Source organism: Ricinus communis, chromosome 6 (genome assembly GCF_019578655.1).
Source record: "Ricinus communis isolate WT05 ecotype wild-type chromosome 6, ASM1957865v1, whole genome shotgun sequence".
Classification (NCBI taxonomy): Eukaryota; Viridiplantae; Streptophyta; class Magnoliopsida; order Malpighiales; family Euphorbiaceae; genus Ricinus; species Ricinus communis.
The window spans coordinates 11,731,807-11,742,638 of record NC_063261.1 but is presented as its reverse complement, the minus strand read 5'-3'; the positions used below and the strand labels follow the sequence as shown (position 1 = coordinate 11,742,638).

The following is a 10,832-nucleotide window of genomic DNA, read 5'->3' as shown; positions in this document are numbered from 1 at the left end:
GGAGGATTGCCCAAATGAGGATCCCAATGCACATATCTCTAACTTTTTGGAGATTTGTGACACATTCAAGATAAATGGAACAACTGATGATGCCATTCGGCTGAGATTGTTTCCATTTTCCTTGAGGGACAGAGCAAAGAGATGGCTGCAATCTCTACCACAACAAACAATTACTACCTGGAGGGCGTTGGCTGAAAAAAATTTATATAAGTATTTTCCTCCTGCTAAAACTGCTAAACTTAGAAATGACATATCTTCTTTTGTGCAGTTTGATGATGAAAGCATGTACGATGCATGGGAGAGGTTTAAAGATCTTTTGAGATGTTGCCCACATCACGGATTGCCAGTGTGGATGCAAGTTCAGACCTTCTACAGCGGTTTGAACCTTGCAACGAGGCAGATGGTGGATGCTGCAGCAGGAGGGGTGCTAAACAATAAGACACCCGAGCAGGCTCAGAACCTGATAGAGGAAATGGCCATGAACAACTATCAGTGGCAATCCTCTAGGAGCCGACTAGGAAGACAGGGAGTGGTCAACCAAGTGGACTCTACAGCAACCTTGGCAGCTCAAGTGGAGCTTCTAGCCAAGAAGATCGACCAACTCGATGCTTGGGTTCATGCGTAACGCTTGGTCGCGAGTTTTGTGGTGGCCCGCATTAAAGGCGAATCGCATCGCGGGAGGTATGTTTGCTTCATCCTCTACTACTTTTCCATCTAATTCGCTATGTCTTCCGATGTTGAACAGTTGATTATATGGGAATGCCCCAAGGCAGAATGATCCTTACAAAGAATACATACAACCACAGGTGGCGCAATCATCCCAACTTCAGTTGGAAGAACAATAATGCTCAGGGTCCACTGGTTTTCGAGAGACTTCATCGCCACGAACATTCACTAGGCACTGCACAAGCTCCTCCTCACTAGAAAAGAAGTCAAATTTAGAGGAGCTTATGATGAAGTTTGTGACGTCTACGGAGATGAGGTTCCAAAGAACCGATAGTGCACTTTCGAACTAGCGAGCTCGATTCAGAACTTGGAGACCAGTTGGCCAAATCTCTAAGATGTTGTCGAGGCGACAGGGCGCTCCAGGCACCAGCGTCTAACAGGGGGAGCACGTGAGCGCCATCATATGCGTTCGGGTAAGTTAGTTTGACTCCTTAGCTTTGTTTTTATGCGCCCTTATTGATGTGCAGTTAAGGCAAGCGGTAAGGTTAGAAACCCGAGGGACAAAAGGTGAAATCAATTCCAGTCGGGGAATATCAACCTAAGATTCCGTATCGCTAGAGCTAAACAAGCGAGGCGAAGAAGCGATTCGATAAGTTTTAGATATTTTAGACAACTGCATATTAACTTGCCTTTTATTGATGCATTGGAGCGGTCATAAGTATTCTAAGTTCTTAAAGGACATACTTAGCGGGGAAAAGGAAGTTGGAGGAGGTCGCCTATGTTCGACAATGAGGAGTGCTCGTGGTGTTTGAGCAAGTTGCGAGAAGCGTCACGATCCAGGAGTTTCACTATTCCCTGCACTTTAGGTAATTTGTGTGTTGATGATGCATTAGCTGATTTGGGGGCTAGCATAAATGTCATGCCCACTAGTTTGTTCAATAAGCTAGGTTTGGGGGAGGCAAAATCCACTAGGATGTGCATTCAATTAGTCGACCGATTACATTAAGCTTCCTGGGGAATTGTGGAAAATGTGCTAGTTAAGGTAGATAAGTTCATATTTCCTGTGGACTTTGTGGTTTTGGATATGGACAATGAGCATGGTGTACCATTAATTTTGGGAGACCTTTCCTTGCCACGGTAGAGCTAAAATAGGCGTATTTGAGGGGAAGTTAGAACTTAATGTAGGGAGACCGGTGTGTCACTTTTAGTTTACCCTCATTTGATAGTTCTTCCACCGACCATGTTCATGCCATTTGTTGTATTGATGGAATTGATCTTGCATGTAATACACAACCACAAGATGTACAAATGGATGATGCTATACATGTTTCTTCCCCTACTAGTATGTGTTATTCATCCGAAAAAATAACTTGTATCAATATGAGACTTTGTCTTTGTGATAGACCCGAGAAGGGTAGTTGCCAGTTTGTTTTGACAGTCCTTGGCAGGAATTCGGGTGGATGAATGGACATCCCAAATCGGTCCAGAGAACACCTCCTGGGTCATCTGCACACATCGGACCTTTTCATTGCGCTTATATGCCTTGAGCCCCAACTTACATTGAGCTTACCTAATTTGCTCGCGATGCGGGGAATGCGATCGAGTCGGCTAGGGCGACTCGAACAAAGAAGCGCCTTGGGGAGGCATTCCGAATCTATTTTGCTTCTGAATTTTTGGACATTTTTATTTTTTTATTTTTTTATTTTTTTATTTTTTATTTTATGTAGTCATCCTGCGATTAGATAGTTGATCATTTTTAGTAAGTTTGATTTTGAGGAGATGCTATCTTATTGAACCTTTTACTAGATGTTGCTTGGAATGTGTTTATTCTTGAATTTTGCGAGTTAGCCTACTTGATGCTCGTACGTAATTTTGAGGACTAACATATTTTGAAGTATTAAAGTACACATCAAGGCGATTATCTAGTAGACTTTCTAGTTTTATCTCTTTTTGTCGTCTTGTTTTCTCTTAGTTTTCTAATTTCTTTTTATGGACTTCTATAATTAGCTTCATTTTACGTGATTTTATTCCTTTTATTTTGGAGTGCCTACCTTGTTCACACCGAGGACAGTGTTTTCACAAGTGTGGGGTAGGTACCGTAGATCGCAGTGTGTACCAATTTTATCTTTCATTGCTTTTATCTTGTTTTAATATCCCTTATTGATTGAGTCCATTCATTATTATTGTCCTTATCTTGAGTTTTGTTTTAATCGAGTAGTTAATGATTTTCTCCTTTGAATGGATTCTGTTATAGCTTTTATCGAACCTTGTTGGAAGAAGGCAATGAACGAATCTCTTAATTACAATCCAAATGCCAGGTAAACCGGTATTTTTCCTTAAATTCTTCCATTTTACTTTATCTTAGATATAGAACACTGCTAATATTGTTGCTTATTATTGTGATTGACTGTTTAAACTTTAGTTTGAGAATTCATGCAATTTTAACCCACTCAAATGGTGAGATTTCGAGCCAATTGCGTATCACTATTATGCTCCCTTTTCTTTCATTAGTGAGCATTGTACAGAATCTCTGTTTCTAGAACTTGCTTTACGATATCTTTTGAGATTACATGAATTGTCAATAATCATGAGATGATTTGGGCACTTAGGATTTACACAATTTGGCCAAAAAGCCTAACCCTGTTTTTCCCTTAGTGAACCAATTTTGAGCCTTAGCCTTTCCTTTCGTGATAATAATAACAGTGACATTCATTTTATCACTTCTATTCATTTGACCATTCTTTCTACCATTGTTGCTGGAAATTATGTAAGTTTATACTGCATTTTATTTTGGATCAATCTGCAATCATATATTTCACTAAGTTGCTAGATTTTTCATAGATGCTCCCTTCAATTAAAAAAAAATTTTTGATATTTAGTCTTATTGTATGTGTCAATAACCAACAACCCCTACATAAGCTATTGTAATATATTTACATAGTATATATATATTCAAAAAAAAAAAACAAAACAAAAAGAGTATTAATTTAGTTCATTTTGAGCATCATCTTATTTTTAGAGCAACTTAGTGTTCATTTTGGTACAACACTTGATCCTTCGTTACTTTCTTGCATTACTTGCTTAACTTCCAGCAACTTGTAGCCTACTTTCCATATTTATACGTACCCTACCTTAACCCCATTACAACCTGGCTCAAGACCCTTTGATCATGATTATTGATTATTTCGTAGTAGTGGAGATTGGATCTATAAGCAAGCCTATGGTAAGCACTTTTTCTGTATTTTTGTGTTGAGAGCTTGGCGATCTTCTTTCACCTATATACACTTGTGTGTTTTGAGTGACATCTTGTGAGGCATGGTTCTCAATTTCTCAATTTAGATGGTTTATCATTTTAACTTTAGCAACTTTATTAAGTTTGTTCTCTCTCTTAAGGATTTAGTGATTTGGGGATTTTAGGAAAAATCATTATGGAGTTTTGAAATTTTGTTTTGAGCTAACCTCCTGCAATGCATTTGATTGAGTTATTTGGTATCTGTTTGAGGAGTGAGTTGTTGATTGCTTGAGGACAAGCAAAAGTTTAAGTGTGGGGTAATTTGATAAGCATCATACTACACATGTTTTCATGCCCGATTGTTTACATTTTTATGCATGATTATCCCGCTTTATGCTAGAATCACCGCTCTTTTGTTTCCTTTCTCGTTTGAGTCATTTCAAGGACACATCAATAATCGAGGGAAATACGTGTGATTACGGACCAAAATCCATCAAATTGGGTGAGAACTAGCACCCCGAGGGTTGAGCATGGCCTGGACTCCGGCAATACAAGAGGTTATCCCCAATCGTGCCATTTCAAAGATGACTCAGAGCCACCACGCCCAAAGACGCCTGCGGGTGGCTCAAGACCTCGCTTGGCATCGGCTTGAGGAGTCAAGACAACAGACCTTAGATTCAAGATCGCTGATTCTACCGGCCGGGTCAATCATCACACTGACTCCACTGGTCGAATCATCACATTACTTCGGACTCTCGAATCAACTATATAGGCAATTTTGAGTTCTTTTGGAGGGAGACAAATTTTGGACTCAATTTCAAGACACACACTTAATCAATTGTTTCCTATACCTCAATTGTAGACCTTGAGAGATCAATTTCATCAATTTAAGGAGGGATTTCACTTGTTCCAACATCGAATTGAAGATCAAGACAAACTTTGGGAGCATTTAAGAGGCAACTAGGGTTTGAGATTTCGAATTTGCAATTTTAGGGTTTCTCATTCAGCTTGAAAGAGAAGGGTGTACATGCCTTTAATTTGTTTTTCTTTATTTTGTTCCCTAATTGCTTTAACCATGAACATGAGTAGCTAGATCTTTTGAATCCATTAGGGTTCGCCTTTGTTGATGGATTATGCTTAATTGTTAGTTTTTATAATTGTCATTCTTGCAAACTTCTTGCTATTCAAGAATAAAAGTTTGATTCAGTTTAATTTGAGACGTTGGATTAATTGTTTATTAGGTTGTTTCTTGACATTGAGAAATGCTTGTTACAACCGGACATTGAATAGTAAGGATCGGTAGTTAACACTTAGAGATAAGGTTGATTTACTCACGGATTAAGAACTAATAACTCTTAATAGTTTTAAATCATACTTAATGCTAATCTGTAGTAATCCGATAGGAAGAGATTCCATTAGGTTAGTGCAGGTTTAGGAATCCGGTAAGCTCGAGAGAGGAACCGAGATTCAATTCAGGATTTAGGCACGGGTAAGCAAGATCGGCAATCCATACAATCCATTTTTAGAATTCCATCACTTAGGCTCCCTTTTGGGTTTGTTTCTCTCTCTGCAATTGTCTTTTGATTGTCCGTTGTTCTTCATTTACTTATTTGCACTCATAACCATTAGCTGGTACGTTAGAACTTTCACACCCTATTTCAGACTAGATAACATAGCAAACAGTAGTAACTCTAGGTTCACCCGATCTCCAGGGATACGACCTTGATACTCACTAGTGCTAGGCTGCATCAGTAGGTTCACTGCCTTAGGTGTAGGTTGCATAAAGGGCCCATCAGCTTCCTTCTTTATCAGAGACGTTTTCAACCCAAATGTCCTTGGCCTCGGCATCTTGGATTTCACACTCATCCCTAGAGCTATACCATATGTCGATAGCCATGACCGACTTCTTTTCCCCTTCTTTCCAAACCTCTAAAAGAGAAGGTTCATAGGCGGCTTGATCGTCGTCTGACCTCCAACCACTTGGCACAATATCTTTAATTCGGATATCAGCCATAGGAGGTCTCGAATTTCGAATCTTGAAGTTAAATTTTCCTAAAAGCTGACCTAGTAGGTTGGAGAATCAATTTTGTACCAATCTCTCGAAGATATTTGAGAAAGGTTGTTTGAAGTTGGAGAACTTTCTCGATTTTTGCACAACATTCACATCTAGGTTCCTGCTCCCTCTAGCTTGGTAATTCGTCCTTCCATCGGTTCTCACAGTTTTTCTTTTGTCGTTTTTAATTTCCTCGACTTGTAGCCCATCATTGCGCAGATCCATGCAGGTTTTTGGGGTTCATCATTTTTAGCCTTTCAACCCACCCTATAAGATAGTTTTGGACCATCATATGAACTTGGTCCTTTTCAGAGGGCTTGTTCTTTATTTGTCCAGCCTTATTCCTCAATCTGGTTAAGAAATCAGAGGAAGACTCATTTGGTTTTTGCTTTGTGGACTATAGATCCCTAATCGACACTTCCAAATGAGTATTGTAATCATACTGTCTGATAAAAGAATTACATAAATCACGCCATTCAGCTTTGGTGGATTTTTTCAAACCATGGTACTAGTTGACAGTGGATCCTTCAAGAGACAATACGAATAGCTTGACAATTTGGGTCCTGCTCAGCTGACTAGTTCACATGATAGTTACATACTGCTTTAAATGAAGTTTCGGATCACTAGTCCCATTGAACTTGTTCATCTCGGGCATTCTAAACTTCACAGGCAACTTATCTTCTCCTGTCAGAACCAATTCTTCAAAATCATAGGTAGGGTCCAAATCTTTGATTTCTAGCATTACCCCATATTTTGTCAAGCATGGTGCTCAGGCCACTCACAGCATCATTGGTGGCAAGGGCAGCGTCCCTCTTGGTATGGTCTAGCATAAACTCATCAAAGTTCTAAAAGCTCTGGGGCACTCTCCTTCTGGCTGGGTCTCCAGCATTAGCATTGGCCACAATGGCAGTAGCAACTATAGTGGCAGCAACAGTCTCAGCGACAACTACAACGGGGTCAACAAGGATCAGCAGGTGGGACTTAGTTTGCAACCATTACAGCTAAGAGTTCCTAGAGTTCTTCCCGGATCACACCCCTCAAATCGTCGATGATGGTGTTCTTCAGGATCTCAACATCTTAGCTTCTCGTTAGCCATTTTAGATGTAGCTTCAGTAGTTTGGCATCTTGGTCTTTCAAGATATTCTAACACAGCTCAGATTCTCGAAGAAATAGGCACTCTTTCCAATCTCCCATTATCTTGCCTCTTCCAACCCACAAGAGAATCTATATGGCTAAAAACAAGGGTTAGTATGATGCATGTGATCCGTGAGATGCATGATCCATGTCCAATGCATAAAGATAGAAGAAAAGGGGTTAGCACACATAATAATATACAATTCATCCTTCCAACCTTATTACTCCCGTACACTATTCATGGTAGGTCTTTCTTCTCTAGGATTTTGGGTCTAGGCCAAGGCCTTTCAATATTTGGGCTTAAGTACTTATAAAAAGAATCATCTCAAATAGTAAGCAATAGGGTTTCTAAGGGAGATTATTATAGTCATTAACATGAGCTGAGTCGTGGGTAAAGATAAAAGGTTCCCACAAGTAAAAAGTGTTCTTCCTTAGTTTATAAAAAGTGTTCTTCCTTAGTTCATCTCCCCAGTCAAGGGTCTATGGAAATTCACTCATTATTTATGAGTGATGGTTAGCTAGTGTAGCAATTCTAGGGTTTGAGTGGAACCAAGGAACCACTAATCGACACCATCAGGGCTATAGGGACCAAAGTGCACAATATGTGAAAATGGTGTAGTGATACAAGAATAGTCTGTTAAATAATAACATTAAAGACAAACATACACTGGAATCAGCTTTTCTTATCTCTAGTGGAGTCGCTACTGTGGGCAGTGGTTTCGGGCGCGCACCCAAGTGCCTTTAGCGTAAGGCGCTGTAAGGCTTTTCAACCTAATCGGGAACACATTAACTAATCACTAAAACTAGCACGGAGATGGGAGTCGCCACCCGGGTAATCACTAGGACACTTTTACTAATGAGTGGCATTTCTCAGATTCCATAAGGAAGCTTACGCCATAAATCCAGAGATGGATCCAGAAGCCAACTTCTTTATTTATGTATCTTAGTCTTTAAATTTATTGTTTAACAAATTATTCCCTATAAACACAACAATTCATATACAAGCATACCAAATAACACATATAATTTACTTAGCTTGCTAGTTAATTATGTATAAGGCTTTCCTAGTCTAGCCCGTTTACTAGTTATGTCTTTCCAAGTCTTAATCCTTGATGGACTACACATTATGATAAGGCTCATTTTGTGTGAACCTAATTCTAATATCGCCAAATCCTAACTAAAAACATGGTAAAGCCCACTAAGTCTACTTTAATTTTAAAGTTTAAGTCCAATTAATATTGATTAGCCTACTGGATTACTGTTTCATGTTGGGTCCAATTTTAACATAAAGTCTATATGTTCATTTTTTAATTAAGCAGTCATGTTCCAATTATTAATCATACATTAAACTAAGAAATAAATAAAATAAAGAGCAGAAAGATAAATCTAACTATTACAACCTATCCTACAATTAAAATTGTAAATAAAAGCCCTAAAACTTACCTACAATACACAAAATCGACAGAAGTACATCAAAAACTCGCAAAACACAAAAAATGGGGTAAGGGAGTGCAGATTTGATCAGCTATAGACATAGAGCCGATCGGCTCTAGGGCATCCAGGTTGGCTTCTTTGATTTTTTGTGTAATCCTTATATCCTAGAGCCGATTCTGACATGTGATATGCGTAAAATACACACATCTAAATGAGGTTTTTAAGAATGATTTTATGGACATTTGGATGTGAATTGGTCCCAACACTCACCCTATGCGTCTTTTTGCGTGCATTAGGTCCAAAAGAAGTCAAAGAATGATAAAGGGAAGAATTGGAGCATAATTGGACGCCGAAGCTGCCGAAACAAGCTAAGTATGCGCATGAGGAAGCTGAACATGGCCGTGTTGGTTTCAACACGGGCACCAACACAGCCGTGTTGGTGCTTCAAACATCAAAGAAACATAAGTTTTAGGGAGCACGGCCACAGAGAGTAACACGAGTATTAACACCAGCCTGTATTGGGAACACGGCCACCAACACGGCCGTGTTGGCAGGTGACAAGGGGAATTAGTTAAAAGAAAGAAGAGAGGAAAAAAAGAAAGAGAGCAGGGGAGAACATCCAAAACCCTAATTTTTCTCTCTCTAAGGGTTTTATGAGCTGGAACTAAGGGAAAAGGAGACTTGGATGAAGGTTTCAATCGAATTCCCTTCAAAGATTGAAGATTGGGCGAGGTTCGTTGATTGATTTTCAGATCGAGCAAGAGGAACAATAATCGATTCAATTTGAGCAAGAGGAATTGGGGCTGTTTACTCTCATCCAAGGGTATAATCGAGTTTTCTCTACCTTTACTCATTGTTGTAATTGAATTCTTGTGTATTTTGATAATGAACATGATTAGCTAGATTGAATAAATCCATTGGGATTTCTTTACTATGTTGGCTTAGTATTATATTGTTGGATTGTTTGGATTAGTTTTGTATTCTTCTCTCGCTCGCATTAATAAGATAATGCATTATTCATGAGACATTGTGAATTGTGTGTTTAGATTGCTTTGTGTGATTGAGAAGTCCATTTGGCAATTGAAATTTTGAATAGCAAGAACTGGTTAATAATCGCTTAGAGATAAGGATAATTAACTAGCCGGATTAAGAATTAACAAAGCTTAATAGATGCGGATTAAAGCTTAATGCTAATTTAAGAATCAATCGTTAAGAAGAGATTCCAACTTTAGGTTATTAGGTTAAGAATTCGTCCACGGGTAGCATAATTAGACTCACCAATCCTTTATTTGTTGTTTGATTGCCAACTAGTTTAGGTTCCCTTTGGGTTTGCTTTCTTGTCTTGGTTATTTTAGTTATCAATTACTCATGCATCTCCCTTAGAATTTAGCTTGTAGCTATTAGTTAGTTTAAAAATTATTCATCACTAATTTTAGGTTAATATAACAAAGAACAAAGGAGTAACACTGGGCTTTCACTTTCCCGAGGAATACGACCTTGATACTCGCCATTAGTGCTAGACTGCATCGATAAGTACAATGCCTTAGATTGTAGCTAACACAATTTAGCCTATCAAGTTTTTGGCGCCGTTGCCAGGGATTGTTTGAAAACTAGAGTGAAATTTGCTATTTGTTAATTTAGCCATTTTTTTATTTTTATTTATATTTATTTCTGTTTTGTTTGTACATATTTATTTAGTTAAGTTTATGATTCAGATAGTGGATGATAAGGAGGTTCAATGCTAAACTCTTTGTATGACACGTTGGAAAATGGGATTAGGAACCAAGAGAGTGCTAAAAATTGGGATACCCTTGCATCTTTAGAAGCTCGAGTGGAATCGTTTTGCAGAGCTACCGATCATCTCTCCACTCCTATCCTTTCATCTCAAGTTTTTTGTGAATTTTATTGTGGTTTACATTTGAGTAATGATTGTCCATTATATAGTGATGTTACTCATTGTTCTTATAACTATGAACAGGTGAATTATACGGGAAGTTGGCCAAATGACTCGTATGGAAGCACTTACAATCAAGAGTGGAGCACTCATTCACCCTTTAGATGGAGCTTAGATGGCTAATGTAACCACCTGAATCTCAAGAACCACATCCAGGCAGCCTAATCTTGCACCTTCAACTCAAGATGAAGAGTTAGTGTCGGGGGAGCTGATAATGAGGTTCATTACAAGTCTTGATGATAGATTCCAACAAATAGAGAGGGTACTTGAAAGTCAACAAGCTTCAATTAAGAACATAGAGCATCAAGTAGGCTTGATCTTCAAATTACTAGCTAAAGAGCCATTGGGAACTCCATCAA

General features: G+C 38.7%; 1 non-coding gene across 1 annotated transcript; it reads right to left on the bottom strand.

Annotated features, from left to right (window-relative positions):
* Positions 1-235: 235 nt before the first annotated feature.
* On the bottom strand, positions 236-342 carry LOC112533830. Its single transcript, XR_003078185.1, has one exon. It is a non-coding gene; the product is annotated as a small nucleolar RNA R71 (small nucleolar RNA).
* Between the last annotated feature and the right edge of the window lie 10,490 nt (positions 343-10,832).